At 44.5% G+C, this 20,576-nt stretch overlaps 2 long non-coding RNA genes across 3 annotated transcripts in view; both read left to right on the forward strand.

The window, feature by feature from the left end:
* The first annotated feature begins 3,931 nt into the window (after positions 1-3,931).
* LOC131384068 (uncharacterized) overlaps positions 3,932-20,576 on the forward strand; it is a 52,640-nt gene continuing 35,995 nt past the window's right edge. Inside the window, exons 1-4 of one of the 2 annotated variants that reach the window (XR_009214559.1) lie at positions 3,932-4,042; positions 7,095-7,226; positions 7,566-7,741; positions 9,533-9,560. This is a non-coding gene — a long non-coding RNA (uncharacterized LOC131384068). Of the gene's footprint in view, positions 4,043-7,094; positions 7,227-7,565; positions 7,742-9,532; positions 9,561-20,576 lie in introns of those variants that run through there. The other variant, XR_009214560.1, reaches the window with a different exon arrangement.
* On the forward strand, positions 11,344-20,097 carry LOC131384069 (uncharacterized). Its single transcript, XR_009214561.1, has 3 exons — positions 11,344-11,371; positions 17,337-17,416; positions 19,724-20,097. It is a non-coding gene; the product is annotated as an uncharacterized LOC131384069 (long non-coding RNA).

Below are 20,576 nucleotides of genomic sequence, written 5' to 3' on the forward strand. Positions count from 1 at the left end.
ACAGAGGTCAACCTTGACCCTGGCCTTTTAACCAGATTTGCACCCTGCACCACGTAGATGCCTTCCCCAGCTTCCGGCAAGCACTGCGGATCTTTCTGTCTTGTCCACTCTTTCCTTATGCCTTGCCTGGCTCCACTCCTCTTACCTTGCTTGTTTCTTGAACTCCACCCTGGAAAACATTGCCTCCCCAGCTCCCCAAAGACACACCTTATTCCTATAATCTGGCTCCTCCCCATCCTGTCCATTTATCTCTGACCATCAAGACCCTGAAGCTTTTCTAGCAGTTGTCAGTCAGGCAGGTGAATTGTCTCTGGTAAGGCCACACAGCCAGGGCAACTGGGTTGAATTCAAGGGAAGTGACTCCAGGTGCAGCACTCTGGACACTCTCTGGGCTATGGGGAAAGAGAGCCAGGGTGGCCCTGAGGTCAAGCTGCTGATCTCGAGACCCTGGTGTTTGCTCCCTGCCTGGATCCTGGGAGTCACTGGAAACAGAGCTCAGAGGAAACGTCTTTCCATGGCAGATGAGCCTCAAATTCAATTTCCCAGGAGGAGCCCAACAAGGCCCTTGAAACGTGGACATCAAGGAGGAAAATCAATCGTCTTTTAAGTTTTCACCTTGATGATTGATCTGCTGCTTCCAGCCCCTTTTTTCTCTCTCTCAAGTCTTCAGACGTGGCCTCTCTCCCTTCGCAATTTTTCCCCTCTCATCTTTAAAGTGTAGGGTTTCCTGATTCTGATCTGAAACCAAAATACACTGCCTTATGCAAACTGACCAGATAGTGGTCACGTGATTCTGAACTTTCTATTTTCTCTGAAGGAGGCCCTAGTCAGCCCATCGCAGGGACTCACATTTGCCGGGTCCCTGCTACGTGCTGGGTCTTTTTGCAAGCATAGCATCACCTCATAGTTAATTCTCCCCCAAAGCCTGTCCAGATGGATTTTGTTGACTCCAGATCTCAGATAAGGACAGTAGAATTCAGGGGAGAGAAGCAACCTGCCTGATACCATACACACGGTTTGCAGGTGGTAAAGGCAGAACCGAAACAAACAGTGCTTGTCTGCCTCTTTTCTCAGGACCAGGACTGAGCACCCCAAGTGGAATGGGCACTTCAGCTGGGCGGGGTTAGAATCTCTCTTGACCTTGACCATAAAGAGGTTGAGTTATTTAGGAAACCAGCTCCTAAGTAATAGAGGGGCTGTGGGGTGCTGTTCATTCATTCAATATATACTAAATACGACCTCTTTTCCCAGACACTCTGCAGGGCACGGAGGGCACATACATGAGCAATATAGAGATTCCTTTCTCTGCAGACATTATCGTCTAGTAGGAAAGCTGACTAAGAAAACACGACCAAGTGAGGTAAGAGCTGTAGTAGGGGAAGTACAAGGCGTTTGGGAGCATACACCAAGGACTTCCAGTCTCATCCACGGAAATATTGGAAGAGGAGTCCCAAAGAAGAGACTGATAATCTGAGATTACCACTTTGCTATAAAATGGGTAAGAGTTAATCTGGCCAAGTGGGCCAGTGGGACTGGGGTGGGTGTGTCCATCGGAGTGGGCAACAGCAATCACAGTGAAACTTCAATGTCTTCCGCCATGAGCCAGGTAAGTCCCTTAGGACAGGGACTGTTCTAAGCACTTGACATGTGTTAAGTCATTTAATTCTCACAGAAGCGCCATGGTAGAAAGTCCAGAGGAAGAAAGAGGTTTAGTATGTCTGAGGCAGATGCTTAGGGAGAGAGGATGCTGCAGAAAAAAGCAGGGACACAGACAAAGTAAACAGGGTTGTTGATAAAATTGGAGATACTCACTTTGAATTTCATATAAGCAACAAGTTTGTTTTTAGTATATCTCAAATATTGCATGAGATATACTTATGCTAAAAGAATTGATGTTTATCTGCAATTCAAATATAAATGGGTGTCCTAGATTTCTATTTGTTAAATATGGCAACCTTTGTTTGTGAGCCATGTTGAAGGGTTCAGCTGCTGGCCTTAGAGCAGTGAGGGCTCTTGGAAGGTTTTAAGGAGAGTGGCATGGCCAACTCTGTGCAGTAGAAAATCGCTTTGGCTGCATTATGGAGAGAAGCCCAGAGGGAGGGAGGCAGTTTAGAGAGCACAATTCTAAGTCTATGGAAAGCACCTGTTCTCCAGGTCACAGCACACATTAGCCAAGCGAGCTGCTACCTTTCCCATGCCCAGCTCAAGTAGCCCAGGTGCTCACTAAGTAAGCATTGAGCACCTGCAACATGGAGATCCCAGAACGGCTCTTGAACCTGGTTAGACCCGTGCCACGATAACGTGATAGGCCCCTGCAGAGCCCAGGTAATGGGCTTCTAAATCAGGCCTTGGGCAGTGAGCCACAGAGCAAACCAAAGAAGGCTTTAGGGAGGCTTGAGCTGGGTTCTGAAGGATGCATTAGGAATTCAGTTCTCTCTGCTACAGCTGCTAAACTATATCCTAACTAACACTCTCTTAGACTGTGCCTGCTTCTGTACCCCTGGCTCTATGAGTCGGTCTGTGTGTAGTTAGTTGTATCTTCTACTTTATATTAAAGGAACATGTTTCCTTTTCCTGTGGCTGTTGTCATCTTTCCATCAATCATATCACTGTCACCTTGAGACAGTCACACCCCAGGGAATAAGGGAACGGTGTCCAAGCCATGGAAATGGCATGTGCACCAGTGTGGAGACAGAGAGCAGCATGATGCCTTCTGGAAAGTGTGAGGAGCTCTCTGGAATAGGAGGGGCCAGCGAATGAGGGGAACAGTAGTAAGAGCTGGCAAGACCTAACAGTAGTAAGAGCTGGCAAGATCTGGAATTGGAGGGGCCGGTGGGTAAGGGGAACAGTAGTAAGAGCTGGCAAGACCTAGGTCATGAAGAGCCTTGTGACTTAAGACATGGAAACTTTCACTAAATACTTGTGGGGAGACACTGAAGGATTGCAAGCATAGGACTGACATGATCAGACAGGATGTTCTCAGGAACCACTCAAGACAACTCTGGCTGCATTTTGGTTGTTCTCTGAAGACAACTCTGGATGCATTTTGGTTGTTCTCAGAAGACAACTCTGGCTGCATTTTGGAGGGTGGTTTGAAAAGAATCTACTGCTGCTGAGAGAACATGAGGGCACTGGGTCTTGGAAGGAGACAGCAGCAAATCAGAGGGAAGAGACTCTTCTCTGGGTGGGTTTTGGAGCCACCCCTTTTCACATTCAGGAAAGAGAGAAACCAAGAGACAGAGAATGCCAGAGAGAGGCTGGGGCCTGTTCTGTCCTTATTTACAAGGCTGAATTCACATCCAGTGGATTTTGAAGGTCTCTTTCCACCCAAGGACTCGAGAGCTGCTATAAGGCATAAGAGAGACTTCTCAATGTATTGGCTAAGCTTTTCCTGAAATCATGCTACGTCCAAACCCCCACAAATGTAGTAGCTGAAAACAGGAGTCACAGATTGGTATAACTAGTGGAACTAGAGCTGTTGTAAGGGAGGAGTATATATTTATTACTTTTATTTGGAGTTGCACCTATTTTCAAGCTGCCGGTCTGTAGGTTAGCTGGAGTGCCCTTGCTTCAGACCCTAGGTCTGTAGGTCAACTGAAGAAATGCTGCCTCATGTGTCTTATTCTGGAGCTCAGAATGTTCTTACCACATAAGTTGAATGCTCCCAGAGGGCCAAGCAGAAAAGTGTTAACACTTAGACCTCACTCCTTGCTACCCAGATTCTGTTGGTCAAACAAGTCTCATCGCCAAGCTTCACATCAAGGGGGTGGGAGGCTATATTCCTCTCACAAAGGTGGAGGAGAAATTACATGTTGAACAAGTATCTAACTATCATAGTTACTACCGAGGGGCACTTACTAACCCAAGGTCAAACCTGCCTGATCACAACAGGAGAAAGTGCCACACATGCAGTCATACCCTTCATTATGACGTGAGTGCTCTGTGCCTTGGGATTCCAGCTGAAGACGAGCATGCCTGCAAGAAGTCTAACGCTCTCCTGGTCTTTCCAAGAAAGGCACCTTGAATGAAGGCCAGAAATTAGGTAGGATCTGCATGTATTTTACAGGGGAAAGAGTATAGCAAAACTTGCAGCTTTATCGTGAAGAGTATTCACCCCAAAATTAAAGCATAGCCGAATGAATACTGAGGCTGGTCTACTAGAGATCTATTTTGATGGGAGGCAGAGGAGCCTATTGGGAAGTGAGTCACCCCAAGGAAAGAATGGGTGAGATGCATAAAGTGGTGAGTGGTCCATGGGGCGAAATGAGAAGGGAGAGCTCCTAGCAGAGTGACTCATCTATTGCTCAGTGCCACTCAATTTCATGAACCCCTGTCTGGGTACAGGGTGAAAGGACGTTCATGGAGAGTGAACAACTTCACAGTGCTCTTGCTGTGTGGTTTCTAGGAGCTTTGGAACCAGGACTTTTTATAGCAACAAGTGTGTATCAGTGTAAGGTTCAACTATATATAAAGACCCAAAATGAAAGCGGCTTAAACAAACTTGTGTGATGGTTCCTTGGTGTCATTATGGAGCGAGACCGTGTCATTCTCAGTAGGTGACTTCCATTCTCAAGGCCAGCTCACGGTCTAGGAGAGCTGCTGGAGCTCCAACCATCACACCTGCATTCCAGACAAAGTAAGGAGTAAGGGAACAGGAAGCGAAAGGGTATACCTTCATTGTGTTAAGATGCCTTTGAAGTCTCACATTGCATTTCTGCTTCAATTCTACCGGTCAGAACTTACTTTCACAGCTACTTGTAGCTGCAAGGACTACTGGGAAGTAGGATCTTTTTGCTGGATGGCAATATGTCTAGCTAAAAATTTAAGATTTTTAATAAGAAAAAAATGATAATGGAAGACCACAGCATTCTCTCCCACAAGGAGAAAATACCAATGTAGATATACCCTTGATGTTGGGTGGCATTAACTTGATCTAGAGTTGGCAGTTCCTCTGGTTGAAGCACTGGTATCTTCCGTATTGCTGCAAGAACTGACTAGTTTGCTACTGTGAATATCAGAAGTCATCCCATAGTGACCTAGAGTGGAGAGGAGAAACAGGATGCACACTGATGGTTGCCAAGAAAAATAATATGTAGGCACAATCAGACCCCAGCAGGAGGCATCCAGAGAGCCCCACAGAGTCTGTTAGGATTAAACTAGGGAAATACTGTATGTGCCCGAAATTGTGAGTTCCTTCCTATCCCAGATGGGATAATCCAGGAGCCAAAAGTTATGAGCCTTAGTCTAGACCCATTGCTGTGCTTCCTTGGTCACACAGCATCCCACGCCCTCCACCTCCCTGTGCCCCTGCCCCATGACTCTGCCCCGGATTCTTCACTGTCTGTGTTACTGAGCTATGGAAATTGTGTTCTGATCCACAGGGACTTCTTAAAGCTAAGAGCTTCTTGTGGGACCTGAAATTGTCCTCACAGTGATTTCATTCAAAGTAATAACAGCATCAGATGCTATAGAAATCTCATGCTCATGATCATAAGCATTTATAATAGCCCATCATTGAGCAAGTGCTTACATTGGAGAGGAATTTCCATGGAGAAAGTCAATCTTTCCAAAAATGTTAATTTTTTATGTGAGGAAATTAAATGAGATGCCAAATTGTCTCTGCCATTATGTTGCCCTTCCCTCCTGAGCATTTACTGCTCTGATCAGTATGACATTTTCACATGCAGCAATGCAGATGGGGAAATTTGCCTCCTGATGGAGACCCCTCATTTGCCCATTAGCCAGCTCTGCATAAGTAATCAATCACCTGCTCCAATTTTAGGGCAGTCAGAGCATCAGAGCAGAGTTAGAGATCTCTAGACCCTGAAGATTTGGCCACCTTTTGAGAGGTGAACAAGGGAAACTCTCCTCATAACAACAAATGAAATCAAGCCTCTGGGAGACAATAGTCTTGGAATATGTGCATGAGGAATTTGAGGACACCCAAATCCTGACTTGTCTTGTTCCTTCATGAAAGACCAATCCCGGGTGATGTCCCTTAGTCTCCTTAGCCATGGCTGGCTTCTCTTTACGATCCATTCCAGTTTCACACCCTGCTCTGCTGCCTCAAGCTACCTTGGGAAACACCCACCTTGGGGACCCTGGTGAACCAGTCCTGAGCACACTCCAGCTCTCTCACCCACTCACCTCGAGAGTAAACCCAGGCATCCAGCAATGGGTCGTGTACACAGAGTTACTGCACCCCTTGTCTACTCTAGTCATCTTCTCTAGGGATTACAAGCTTCTCAAAGCCCTGAGAAAAATATGAGGCATGAAAAAGGAAACTATTGACTTCAAAATGCAAAAAGAAAGCAGCAAAATCAAAATTAATGTGTTTATGTAAATGCCTATGAAGTATAGCATTATGTCACCTTCATTAATTGTTAAATTTAATATTCATAAAAATGTCATTACACTTAAAAGCTATTTGCAGGTTAAATAGTTACTCAGAGCCAAATGATTTTAAAAGCAAAATCATAAAAATCCCTTCAATTTTTACAGCAAAAATTTATATTTAATGTGGGATGTGGGTATATTTAAATATGTTTGATGTGGTGTGGGGTAGAACCTCCAGAAATGAGCACTTAGGGCCTTTGAAAGTCATAAAATGCCTGTGAGTATATGGTCTTGAAAGAATGTAATTAAATATTAAAGAATCTGTTAGATTGCACACCAAGCCATCTAAATGCCACTATGGCAGTGGTTACACAGATTATAGCAAACAATGGATTGGCATGCAACCATTAAAAAGAATGAAGTGAACTTATATGTGCTAATAGAAGAAGATATCCAAGATACAGTGTTACGTGAACAAAGCAAGTTGTAGAGCAATATCTACAGTGTGATTTATTCTGTATCAAAATACTTTGTGTGTGTGAGTACACAAATAATTATGTAAATGTATGCTGTTATATAGGTGAAAAAAGTTAAAGAATCCACAGAAAGAGCAGTAATTTACCTCTGAAGGTCAGAAATGAGGGGTTAGGAGATGGGGGACATCTATTTTCATGTTTATAATACTCTATAATATTCATCTAAATTGCAAGAAAAAAATGATAGGTGCATATATTACTTCTATAATTTTCAAACAACAGCAACACAATTGCAGAAGGGAGTGATATGCAGGAAGACTTGAAAGGGAGAAGTTTGCAAATGAGGAACTGGCACTGTTGATCTAGCACTGTCCATGGGCTACGCCTCCGAGCACGGCTGACATGGCTACAGAGGTGAGCAGAAGGGGCGTCCGGGGATGGTTCAGCTGACTCAGCAGAGCCTGGAGGACACAACCCTGCAGATTTTTGGCCTTCCTTTGCTCAGATTCCACATGCATTAAGCAACCTTCTGATTCAATGTAGTTTCATGATGCAACCAACATTTATTGAGCATTAATTGTATTAGTTTTCTGCAGCTTCTTTAACAAATAGACACGCATTTAGTGTATTTTCTTATAGTTCTGGAGGTTGGAAGTTCTAAATGAGTCTCACTGAGCTAAAATTAAGGGGTTAGCAGGGCTGCATTTCTTTCTGGAGGGTATAAAGGAGAATCCATTTTCTTGTCTTTTGCAGCTTCTAGAGGCTGTATTCCTTGGCTGGTGGCTTGTTTCCGTCTTCAAAGCCGGCAGCGCTGCAACTTCAAATTTCTCTCTGACTCTGATCTTCCGCCTCCCTCTTCTACGTATAAGGACCCTAGTGATTACATTGGGCCCCCCTGAAAAAATTCAGGATGCTCTCCCCTTCTCAAGGTCAGAGGATTAGCAACTTTAATTCCACCTGCAAATTTAATTCCCCTTTGCCATGTCACCTAACATATTCACAGCTTCCGGGTATTAGGACATTTTGTGGGCCATTATGCTGCGACCACACCAGTTAAATGCTAAGTGCAGCTCAAGAATCTAAGAATACAGTAGTGAGCCAGATACAATCCTTGCCCTCAGGACCTCTCACTCTAGAGAGGAGGCAGGCAGTATGCTGGACCCTCCAGGTAGACCTGCAGGGGTAGAAAGGGGTGGCCAAAACTAGTTTTGAGATTTTTAGCTCACCCTCCATCTCCAAGGTATAATGAGTCACATTTGAATGTCAGAGGATGAGAGGTGGGGTGATTTATTAAAGAGAGCTGTCTGTGAACTGTGTGCCCACCACCACCACCCCATGGGGAAGGGAGGTACAATCCCCCTCACCTTAAGCCAAGTGGAGAAGGAGGCTTTGAGGGGACCTCTTGGAGAGCTTGATATGTGTGCCTTGGAAATAGAGGAAGACAATGTCTGGTTTCTGACACTCATTTAATGCAAAAGCTCAAGGCTCAGCCGATGGGGTGCAGGAGGCTGCACTGGGGATACCAACAGAGTGTAGTGACGTGGAGGCCAGGTTGCCCAGGAGTCAAGTGGACTCACAGAGACAACTAGTCTGGAGACATCTTCAAAAGGAATTTTCCCAAGAAGGGTCCTTAAGTTAGAATTGTACATTACTCAAGCCCAGAGGGAATCCATGCCAATCACTGCCAGTCCAGTAGGGCCTGACCTTTCTCTCTCTCCCTCTTCCTGCTTATCCCTGAGGAGTCACTGACAGCCTGGGGAGGGGTGAAGGTGGAGGGAGGGATGGGCAAAGAGAGGAATGGAGAAGTAACCTCGCACCCTCCTGCCTCTGCTCCCACTCCCCTAAAGCAGGCTCAAGCTCAGGAGAGGGAAGAACTGTCACTTTAAATATAGCTTTGAGATTTAACTTCTACACTGCACTGGATATGGTCACTACTGAAATGAGATAATTTGGGGCCTGAAGGTGACCACAAGACTTTATTATAAAGGTGTGACCAGCCCACATTAGGAGATCGGCCGAAGATTTCACCCAAGAGGTAGGGAAGTGGAAATTCAAAGGACAAGTTTAAGCAAAGGGTGTTTTTTGCTTTCGCCCCAGCATCCTGCTCATTCAGTGGAAGCATCGCAGGTGCTTTGCTTCTCCTCTGAGGCCAAAGTCCACGCTGAACTCCAGGCCGCTTGGCTGGGGCCCTGGCATCCAGTCCCCTTCTTGCCAAAGCCTCCCTCTAGGGCTGCTGATCCCCATCCTAGATTTTCTACTTCTTGGTTGGTGCTCACCCACTGACTGGCTCCTAATGGCCCAAATCCATCCTGCCCTCAGGGTTCCAGATTTCCTTCAGTAGCCAGGTTCTAACCCCACCCAATTTCTCCCCTCTCACCCCACCATGCTCCAGGCTGTCCTTCAGATGCACCAGAGTCTGTCCGGTTTGGACAAATAAATCTGTGCTTTCTCTCTCAGGCCCTCGTGACCAAGGCGGGGGCATTTGTAGTTGCTCCAGTGGTCTCTGGAGTACAGACTGAGCCTGCTGAATGGTTAGAGTAGGGAGAAGCTGGGCTCCCGCTCTGAGGGGCTTCCTTCCAGGTGTCCAGGACATGGGCACTTGTAAGCCTCCTCTGAATTGCACCTCTGGCCTGTTTGTGAAAATACATCCAGGGGAGAGAAGGGTTGAAATCCTCAATGGATTCACAGTTTCACTGTCTAATGCTGGTTTGCCTTTGCAGTCTTACATCTGACCACACACCTGCAGCCTCACTGAGTCCACACTGGGCAGCTGTCCGAAGACAATGTCGATGACAGCAACAGCAGCTAATACATCCATAGAGCTTACTGTGTGCCAGACACGCTTCTGAGCTCTTTATGTGTATTAACTTTTAAAATCTCCACTCCTATCCTATCCAATCGGTACTATTATTATTGTTTGTTTATAGGCGAAGAAGCTGTGGCACAGAGAGGTTAACATGCCCAGCGTCGCACAGCTAGCAAGGGGCAGAGTCTGGTTCCAGCCTTCACACTCTGGCTCAAGTTCTTCTGCTTAACCGCCATGCTCTGCTATTTGCCTTTGCTCATACTGTTCCCTGTGCCTAAGGCGCTGTTTCCCTTTTTGTTCTCTCCTCAAAGTCCTACTCGTCCTTCAAGGTCCAGCTCAGAGGTGTCTTTCTGTCTTCAATTCCCCGGTCCCCACCCCCATCCCCCGAGGAAGACTCCTCAGCCTGTCTGGGCTGTCAGTGCACTTGCTACCCACTTCAGTTAGAGGAGTGCATTGCACTGCCTGCGCTGTTGGTTCCCAGGTCTGTCTTCTCCTACGGATGGTAGCTCCAGAGGCAGACACAGTTTCTCTGTAGCCTCAGAACTTATTGCAGAAGTGTTGATGAGCTGAAGTGAATTTTCCCTGGGTCTCACACCTATGATTGTATCCCATCCCCCTGATTCATGCAAGGTGATTGTGAAGATGTGGGCTGTTGGGCTCTTTGATATGGCTGGGGCACCTTGAGAAGAGCTCAGAATCTGGATCAAGAGCTGAGGCCAGTGCAGTGTTTAATGCTGAAGGGCTACATGGAGCCTGATGGACTTCTTTCATCTCCTCCCCTGGGGAGCCATGTGCTTCAGTTTGCTTTGTTCTCACAACCTCAGCCAAAGCCTCGCTAGCCTGGCAGGCTCAGGGGACTGTTAGGCACTAACATGTCTGTGCATGTTGAAAATGTCAACTGGAGCCAGGTGCGGTGGCTCACGCCTATAATTTCAGCACTTTGGGAGGCCAAGGCGGGCGGATCTCTTGAGGTCAGGAGTTTCAGACCAGCTTAGCCAATGTGGTGAAATCCCATCTCTACTAAAAATACAAAAATTAGCCCAGCATTGTGGCGCGTGACTGTAGTCCCAGCTACTCGGGAGGCTGAGGCATGAGAATCACTTGAACCTGGGAGGCAGAGGTTGCAGTGAGCCGAGATTATACCACTGCACTCCAGCCTGGGTGACAGTGAGATTCTTTCTCAGGTTGATAGATGATAGAGAGAGAGAGAGAGAGAGAGAGAGAGAGATGATAGATAGATAGATAGATAGATAGATAGATAGATAGATAGATAGATGATAGATAGATAGATAGATAGATAGATAGATAGATAGATAGATAGATAAATAGATAGAAAGAAAGAAAATGTCAACTGGGCTCTTTACCCCTGCCCAAACTGCTGCCTCCATTACTCAGAACCTTGGGAATGAGGCCATTGTCCAAAAGGCCAACTCTTGGCCAAGTATCCAAGTGGAGAAAAATCCCTAGTCCAGGCTGACTGGGAAAAAGGGATGGGGCTGAGGCTGAAAGCTATTGCACAGGTTGGCAGTAGGGGAGCCCCAGTGTGTTCTTTCCCAGGGCCCTCTACAGGCATCCCTGGACACCTTCTCAGGCTTCTCACTTGCATGCTACAAGCAGAATCACTCACTATTGCCACTCATGTATTTCACAGAGCCTCAGAACCAGAATCAGACTGCAGGCAAGGCAGTGTCCAGCTGCCAACTCCTCATCCATACTAGATGTTCAAAGCATGAGGCATCTGTGGGAGAGTCAGGTAAATCAACCCTGTGAGCAGCTGCATACAGGGGTCTGGGCCAAGGCCAGGGAAGAAGTGGGACCCTTCAGCTGTACACTATCCACAGGATGCACTGCTAGCTTATCCATGGACCCTGGAGTCTAGCAGAAGGCTAGAACATGCACATACATTGCACATACACACATGTTCCCACACACATGCACACATCACTGGAAGAACAGTCTAGCTCTGAGAAGGAGGCAATAGTATGTGCTGGGAATGCCAGGGAAGATTCCTGGAATAGTGGGCTTGGTGGGTAGGTGGAGCCAGGCTAAGGAGAATAAAGAAGCTGAGTGCCATTTAGAGCGGCTTCTTCTCCTGCCCATTCATGTTTCAGCTCAGCTGTCACCTGGTATGGCCTTCCACTGCCTCCCTAGAAAACAAACCCCCTGTCACTTCCCATCCCATTACTCTGTTTCATTCTCTTCTGAGGACTTATCCTATTTGAAATTATCTATTTTTATTTGCTTGTTGACTTGTTTGTTTATATGTTTACATGCTTATTGTAAATCTAATTCCATCAGGGTATAAACCTCCATTCAGGCAGGGACTTTACTGTTTTGTTCATCCCTGTATTCCCACTGCCTGGTACATTTCAAGTATTCAATAGTTTTTGAGTGAATAAAGGAATGAACGAGCTCAGGAGTGGAAAGATCAAATAGAAACATGCACAGCTATACTGCCAGCAGGAGACTTTTCTGTGCTCCCTTTGCTTTATTTGTGAGAGAGGCAGCCTTTAAGTTTGCTAATTTGAAACCCCTCCCTCCCCTTGAGATTTATGAAGCCCTACCCGCTGCCTGTGGGCCACGGCCTTAGGAATAGCTGTGACAGATCCACCTGTGGTCATCATTGTGGCTACATGCCCCCAAACCAGCCAGCCTAGACAGACACCCTAACACCCACTTCTACTTTTAGGTCTCTCTACAGCCCAAATCACCTGCTGCAATAACCCGATCAGGAACTTGAGGGTTTTAATTTCCTATTAGAGAAAATATTCATTTGTGGAAATTCTGGAGACAATGCCATGCATTTGTCACTTTTATCCTGGCTGGAGTGGAGCTGGAGGCATTCAGACATATCAATATGCAACCATGAATATCAGGACGTATATATTTAGCTGGGGAAATGCACAGGGGCTTCAGCCTCAGAATAAAAACCTTAGCCAGAGGGAGGACTTAGTGATCTGAGGAATGTCTTTTAAGCCTGAGTCTCTCTGGACCAAAGGGTAGAATTATTCCAAGGTAAATAAATCAGTCCGGTTCCTCTTCTAGAATCAGGTAGCTTTGAGAACTTTAGCGACCCCAGAAACCTTGGACAAACCATTAGAGTTTGACTGTAAATCTGAAAGCAATCCTTCTTCTCTTTTAAAAAGAAAACCTTTGAAAATGATGTCAGTTATCCCCCCCCTTAAAATAAAATTTTATTTTATTCTATAAGTGCATGTTCATTGAAGAAAATTTGAAGACAAAGGATGACAAAAAGAAGGAAATTACCATCATTCTATAACCTAAATAGAGAAAACCACTGTTAGCAGCTTTCTTTCTTCCTCTCTCTCTTTCTCTGCTGCTTTCTTTCTCCCTTTATCCTTTTTTTCCTAGGGAGATACACATATATTATATATGCTTTTCTCCAAAATCATATGGCCATATGTTTAGTACCCTGTTCACACACAGACTTACAAATGTACTGTGAACATTTAGTGATGTCTCTCTGTATTCTTTGAGAAATATGGTTTTAAATGGCTTTACTACATTCATATTTTGTTCCATGATATGTATAATCATCCTCTTCTGCTGGGCATTTGAGTTGTTTTAATCCCCTATCTTCTCATCTGTAAAATAGAGATAATAATGGGATGTACCTCACATGGCTGTTTGAGGATAAAATGAGATAATGCATGTGAAAGGCTTGGCAGAGTGCCTGGCCATTTTACACGCTCAATAAATAAATATTAGATTTGCCTATTATCATCCATTTTGACCCACCTTAAAAATGCTGTAAAGATCACTCTTGTAGCTAAATTTTAATGTAAATTTCTGAATGTTCCCTTAGAATACATTCCTAGGGAGAGAATATCTACACCCGAGGTTGTAAATATTTTTAAGGGTTTTGATATAGGAGTACCTGTTTCTTGTACCCTCTCCAGCACTCAGTAATATATGTACTTTAATCTTTTTCAATTTGATAGACATGTTATTTGAATTCGAATATCTTTGTCTACTAGTGAAGTGGAATTTTTTTTCATATGTTGCTTCGCCACTTGGGTTTCTTTATTTGTAATTCATCAGTTTGTGTGTTTTGTCAAGTTTTTTCCTGCTGAGTGCTTACTTTTGTCCTAATTGATATTAATTTCTATATAGTCAGGACATTAACCTGTGTGTGTGTGTGCATGCATGTGTGTTTGATATCATTTTCCAGTCTCATTTGTTCTCCTTTAAACTTGATTTATGAACTTCTTGGCAAAGAGAACTTGTTGTCTAATATTTATGTAGTCAAGTCCTACATTTTCTTGAATTGCATTTTTTTTCTTCCTTTGCTTTTTGGTTTAGAAATCCCCTCTTCACCCAAAGATCAAGCAAATATTTATCCTGGTTTTACTACTATTTTATTTCAGTTACTTTGTACTTTTACATTTAACATTTGTTCTACATCCAGGTAGTGGTTATGATGTAGTGATCAATTTTATTAATTTCCAATAATTAGCAATTTACTTCACATGATAATCATCTATTCTTTACCCAGTGTCATGAAATACTACCTTACTTATGTAGGTCTATTCTGGGGGTTTCTAGAGTGTGTTGCAGTGATATTTTCATTCTTTCACCTATACCATACTCTCTTAATTAATGCACCTTTAAAGTATTTTTAATATCAAAAGATAAGTGCCTCCTTTATTCTACTGCTCAATTTTTATTTGGATTTTTCCCATATTTATTTTTTCAGAATAACTTAAAACTCATTTTGCCATGGTTTAAAAGATTCTATTTGAATGTTTATTAGAATTTTGTTTTATTTATGAATTAAAAATAAATCAAATCTGTAAAAAGTTGAGACTTCTTATCAAGGAACATGGTATATTTTGACATTAATTCACTTCCTTTCATGTCCTAGAGCAGGGTTTTAACTTTTCTGTGATATAAACTTGGACGGACTTCAATTCATCATTTAATTGGGAGTCTTTCAAATTTAACAAGAGAACTTAGCTCATATATATCTGTTGTCACAATAAAAAAAGGTGTCTTTGTTATTTTAAGCTTTTTATGCTTACTTACTATTTTTTTTTTCATTTTTTTGTGGTTCCTCTATGGAAATACATTTTCTGTGTATTTGCCTTCCGTTTTGCCTCAAGGATTTGGAGTTTATATCCTGTTTTTGTCCTAAAAGGTTGTTTTTAAATTTAAAAATGACTATTCTCTCTACTTCATGTCAGAAACCTTTATCAATACTTACGAAAGAGAAGAAATCTAGGAAAGTTCTGCTTCCCTCCTATTACTCCCATTTCTCATTTAAAAGAAAAAAGAAATATAGGTTATTAGAGCTGGGTTAGCATTAACTTATTTTATGGTTTTTAAAAAAAATATTGCAAATTATGAAACTCCATTAAAGATCATCATTTTGCCTTGACTCCATTGCATAGTTTATTCTATGGTTCTTTAAATTATGGCTTCTGCAATGTTAAATTCTATCTATAATTCATTTCTTAAGCATTAAGCTATATCTTCAAGTGATTCTTTTTATCGCAGCCCCTTGGGAAGTGTACTCTGAGCCCTTTCATGTATGAGAAAACCTCCCTGCTGCTCTCACAGGAATGATAATCTGGAATGACAATCAGAATTCTCCATCATACTTTTCCTCTCGTATTGCTGCTTCTTGTCTGGTGTTTGCTTTTGTGGAGAGATCCAAAGCTGGTCTGATTTTCTTCCTTTGCAATACACTTCTTTTATTTTCTTTTACATTTGGCAAATCATTTTCCTTATCTCTGAAATTCAATCTTTTCCCTGAGATGTTTTTAGTTGTCAGTCTGTTTTCCTTTCTTGTCGTGTAGTAAGTCCTTTCAACCTGCAGAAACAGCAGAAAATGTGTTCCAATTGTTTTTTTAAAAAAGATTAATTAATTCCCCTTCATTTGCTCCAGCTTCACCTACTCAACTTCCTATATCTGTCTTGAATTTACTGGCCCTGTGATTGATGCCTCTTCTTTTCAAACCTCAATATTTTCACCTTTCATTTCTTCTCTTTTGAAATGAGGGAGAATTTCCCCCTTCTTGCCTCCCACTTTGCTATTGGTTTCCTCAAGAATCTAACTTGCTGTTCTTTGCCTTCATTGTAATCACTAAATTAAGCAGTTGTGTTCCATTTTCATGAACTTTCTCAAAAAGAATAACGTGCATTGGGTGCTTCTTGTGTGCCTGACATTGTGCCAAGTGCTGTTCACACATTGTTATCTTGTTTAAGCTTTGCAACGCTCCATGAAGAAGGTACTATTTTAAATCCTCTATTTATGGGAGATTGATGGGTTCTAGAACTTGTCCAAGACCACAGAGCCAACGAGTGTGGAGCCAAAATTCAGCCCAGCCTCCTCCCCCTCACCCTGTGTCATCTCCTAGTCTAGTCTGTCCTAATTTGTCCTCTCTTCATACCTTTGTGGATGAGTTTCTGCTTTAGATTCATAGATGCAATGACATTTGGAATCTCGTTGAGAGGACAATTAAAATTTGTCTAAAATTATCTCTTGCTTCTTTCAGTAACTTTACTATTTAGGGAGACATGTTATCCAATGTCTCAGATGGTCCTCTTCTTTTGAACTTCAGTTTCCTTCCTCATGTCTGGTTATTTTCTGTCCCTTCACCCTGCCACAGGAAAGTTCTGGCTGAGACTGTCAGGGTGGCCTTTGTTAAAACACGTCAGGTTCAGACACAAGGGAGAAGAGAGAAGATTAGGTTCACTGAAAAAGTACTGGATGGTCCATACTCAGACTCAGCAGTTTGGGGTAGGAAGGAGGGAGATAGGGGAGTCAGATGCTGTGAGGTCCTTTGCCTAAGAGAGGTGGCCTGGCTGTTTCTGGTGAGGCAGGAGGCAGTGGTTCTTTCTTCCCCTGTCCCTGTCAGGAACTGGGGTCACTGGGGGCCCTTCCCTAAGCCCTGGCTGGATCCATCCATGCCCCTGGACATGCCCCCACCATCTTTGCCTCTAGGATTTCCCTCTGAGATGTTGGGGGGCAGGGGTGATAATAGTGGAGTTCTGCCAGGATCTCTTTAACTTCATGGGAGCCCCCAAATCCATTTTCTATAGACTGGGCGCGTGTCAGGCCACCCCCATCTCAGAACCACTCTGGAATATTCTTCCCCTTGCCCTTCTCAGGACTGACTCTTTCCTGACATGCAGGTATTAGCTCAAAACTCACCTCACTTGGAAAGCTTTCCAAACCACCCTGGAGTAGCCTGCCTACCCACGTGCCTTTCCCATCACATCTCACAGCACTGCTCATTCTGAACTATCTTGTTTATGTACTTGTGTATTAGTTTTCTGCCTGTCTCTCCAAACTAGAATAAAATCTTCATGAAAACGGGGATCTTGTCCTTCCTATTCTCTTCTGTGGATCCCCAGTACTGACAGCAGTGTTGGCACATAGGAAGTGTTCGGTAAAGAGTGGCTGGATGAACAAATAGATGTACCCCATTCTCATGCAAACAGTCTTCCCTCCTTCCCTCTGAACTCATCTGCCTCCATCTTTCAAAAATCCCCTAACATTCCTATCAGCTTTGCTCATGTTACAGCACCAGTGTACACCCTCCCCTGTTCTTATATTCCACCAGTAGTTTTAACCTGACCAGGGTGGAGGGCTGGAGGTGAGGCAGGTGGAATCTGTGATGAGAGTTTTGGCTTTCCTGGAAGTTCAAACTGAATTTAAATCAAACCCTTCCTCTCTATGCCTGGCCTCATAGGTCATGTTCAAGAAGTCAGTGAGATCATTGGGGAGACGGATGAAGCACAGTTCTGCCTGGAGTGACATCTGATGGGCCAGGTGACTTCTAGGAAGACCCTCCACACTCAGGGTCCCTGTTACTACTCTCCAGTCAGGAGGGTCCCAGCAGCTTTGAGGAAACCAACTGTCACCACAGCGTGATATCTCATCAGATGCACCCAGTATGTGGGTCACCCACGAGAAGTTGATGATCCCTTCTGCTCTGCACCCTCCCCAAGTTAGAACCTGCCCTCCATTCCCTGAAGTCACCTGAGTTAGGGTCCTTTGAGCAAGTATCCCAGGGAGGCTCAAGCTCAGATGCAGGGTCTCTGCTCCACCTGGCGTGTACAGAGTGGAGCTGGGCACACATCTGTGTAGCCCGAATAACAAATTCACAGATTAACAAACTCTGAGCTGAAGGGACCTTGCCCATCTTGCCCAGGCTCCTCACTTTATAGATGAGGCAGCTCCAGCCAAGAGAGGTAAAGAGACTTCCCCTAAGGTCATATGATGAGCAAACGGCAGAACCTCCACTACATCTTTAGAGTCCAGATTCCAGTCTAGGACATTCTCGCTCAATTGCGCCTCAGTTTTCCCAAGGATGTAGGATTCTGAGCTAGGTAGAATGGAAAGCAGTAATTGTTATCTCCACCCCTCCAGCCTTACTACCCAGAAAATTCATTCCCCAGGAAGCAAGTGGGTCATATTAACCCTATGCTGCCCTGTTCCAAGAAGACAGAATCCCTTGTAAGGAGGGTGAGAAGCCTGTCCTGACATTACGGGATGCTATGGGGGAAGGGACGTTGGTTATCACTTAAAGCCTGCTGTTCCGGAGTGGCCTCTCCTGTGAGGGGCTGACTCACCAATGCGGGGAGGTTTGGACCCGGTCTGGGCAAAGCATTATGAGCTCAGTGTTCTGACTCATGCAATGATGTCAGGACCATTGCAGGACACATAATCAGGCACTCCAGAGAAGAAAAATGGCCACGATTACCAGTTGGAGAGGAATATTTCAAACACCTTAAGTCGATAAGGCTTAAACTTGGGGGCTGTTTCTCCTCCTTTCTCAAGGCAGAAACTGTCATGGAAAACCCCAGTGCTATAAAGTGCATCCTCTTACAGGAGCCAAGTCCATTAAGATCTCAGGAGATGAACCCTGGGAAGGGGCCCCGGTTAGGAAGCTTTGCGTTTTAAGCGGGGCCTGACTTCACAGCCCACGGCTGGCAAGGCCCATCTGAGGAGAGCAAGCTACCCATTAGTCTCTATCACAACATTTCATTTGAGGGTGTGCTAAGGAAAACCACCTGATTGGCAAATAGTAAACTCACTTAATAGCCTCTCTCCCTGCCAGACATAGATTAAAAGTGAGATTTTTTTTTGCCTAAATTACATTTTATTTTCTCACCAGCTGCTAACTCTCTGAGACAGATTGGGAGATAAATTATCACAGCAGTGAATGAATCTAATTTTTCAATATAATTCACGGTAATTCTATATTTTCCACACAAGATGGAAATAGCACTGGCTCTTTGCCAAGAGCCAAACTTTCAAAAAAAAAAAACACAATATCCTGGACTCCCAGAAGTCTATGAGTTTGGAAGGTACAGAATGAGGAGCTGACGGAGAGAAATCTTGTTGGCTTGAGCAAGGGACAAGGGACAGGGATGAGGAAAGGGGTTAGAGGGAGGAGGAGGGAAGACAGCAGAGGAGCAGGGCCGGGAAACAGAATGTACTCAGATGCCACCACCCCTTCCTTGGCTCACAGCAATTCAGCTCCGTGCGCTTCTCTTCGCCTCCAACATTCCTGGCTTGTCTCTTCTCTCTGGAATGTTCTTCCCCTGGCTCTTCACATAGTTCATTCCTGTTCTTCATTCAAGTTATGACTCAGATGTTGCCTCCCGAGAGGTCAACCTTGACCCCTCAGTAGGAAATAGCTCCCTCGCAGTTAGCTCCTCTTCTGTGACCCCATTTTGTGTCCACTGTCTGAGATGCTGAGTTTCTTTTTCTTTGCTTGGGTCTGGGCCCCTCCATAGAATGTCAGCCTCACGTGAGGAGGGGGCCTTCTTGGTCTTGTTCAGTGTCTGGCACAAAGCGGGTACTCCATAAATATTTGCGGACTCTGTGAAATATGAACAGGAAAGGAAAGGAGAGGAGTCCAATTTACTGCAAACACCTCTTCAGGTGCTTAGTCCCAATAGAATGTTGAGGGTGTCATGTAGCAATTTGTTATTGTTAGTGGGTTATTGATGGGAATTTGGGCAGGGGAATGGATAGAACAGCCCGTGATAAGGCAACCTGGCTTGGCCGTGAGCATGACTGCGCCTTGTGTCAGTGAATAATCTCTCAAGGCTCATTTTTCTTCCACAGAGCCTTCCCCTGTCAATATTTCAGGAGAAATTAAAAACGGTAACTACGAGGAAGGTTGTTTTCTAAAGACTCTTTCCCAGTTGGAATCAGATCAAACACAGCTGGGGCTGCTGGCCTGGCGCTGCCTGACCTGCCTTCCAGTTGCCCCCAGTGACCCCAGGAATGGGCCTGCACAGAGTGCTGAGGCCTGGCAGCCCGGGCCCCAGCAACCCATCCAAATGAGCTTAAATAATTGAAAGAAGTGGCATCTGCCATACGGGAAGAATGTGGCCGCGCTGTTTGCTTTAAAGAGGCTGAGACCAGATCTGGCTTGGATCTGCAGGGAATATAAATGATGCAATTAATTCCCTATAATTTACAAGTCGTCATTTGCACGGAGCTCTGCGAGAAAGGATTTGGAAACAGTATATTGAATGCCGTGGGCTCATGTGAGAGAATCATCATTCTCTCCACCTATGGAAAACCAGCTCAGTGTGGAGGGCTCAGCCTGAGTGCTGCCTTGCAAAGCTTTCCTTGAACGGCCCACCTGCACCCCAGTTTTGTCTCTTCAGGTTATTTTACCTGCATTTAGTCCTCACTTCATTTCTGCTTTGAATTATGGTTGTTTCCACCTCTTTCAAATATTGAGAACTCACTGAGGGGTGAAACCATGTGTAAAACCTCTGGATATCCTCCTCCTTCCCCTCCAGCACCACTGTTGTTTCTTGCCAATTGTGTATAATCAATAAATATGTACTGTATGGCACTGCATTGATGACAAGGCCAGCTACCCATTCTCTGCCAATGCCAGCCAAGGACCATACATGTAAGAAAAAGAGTCCTAGATGGATTTAGTGAGCCTGATTAGGTGGAG

Source organism: Hylobates moloch, unplaced genomic scaffold, assembly GCF_009828535.3.
Source record: "Hylobates moloch isolate HMO894 unplaced genomic scaffold, HMol_V3 SCAFFOLD_8, whole genome shotgun sequence".
Classification (NCBI taxonomy): domain Eukaryota; kingdom Metazoa; phylum Chordata; class Mammalia; order Primates; family Hylobatidae; genus Hylobates; species Hylobates moloch.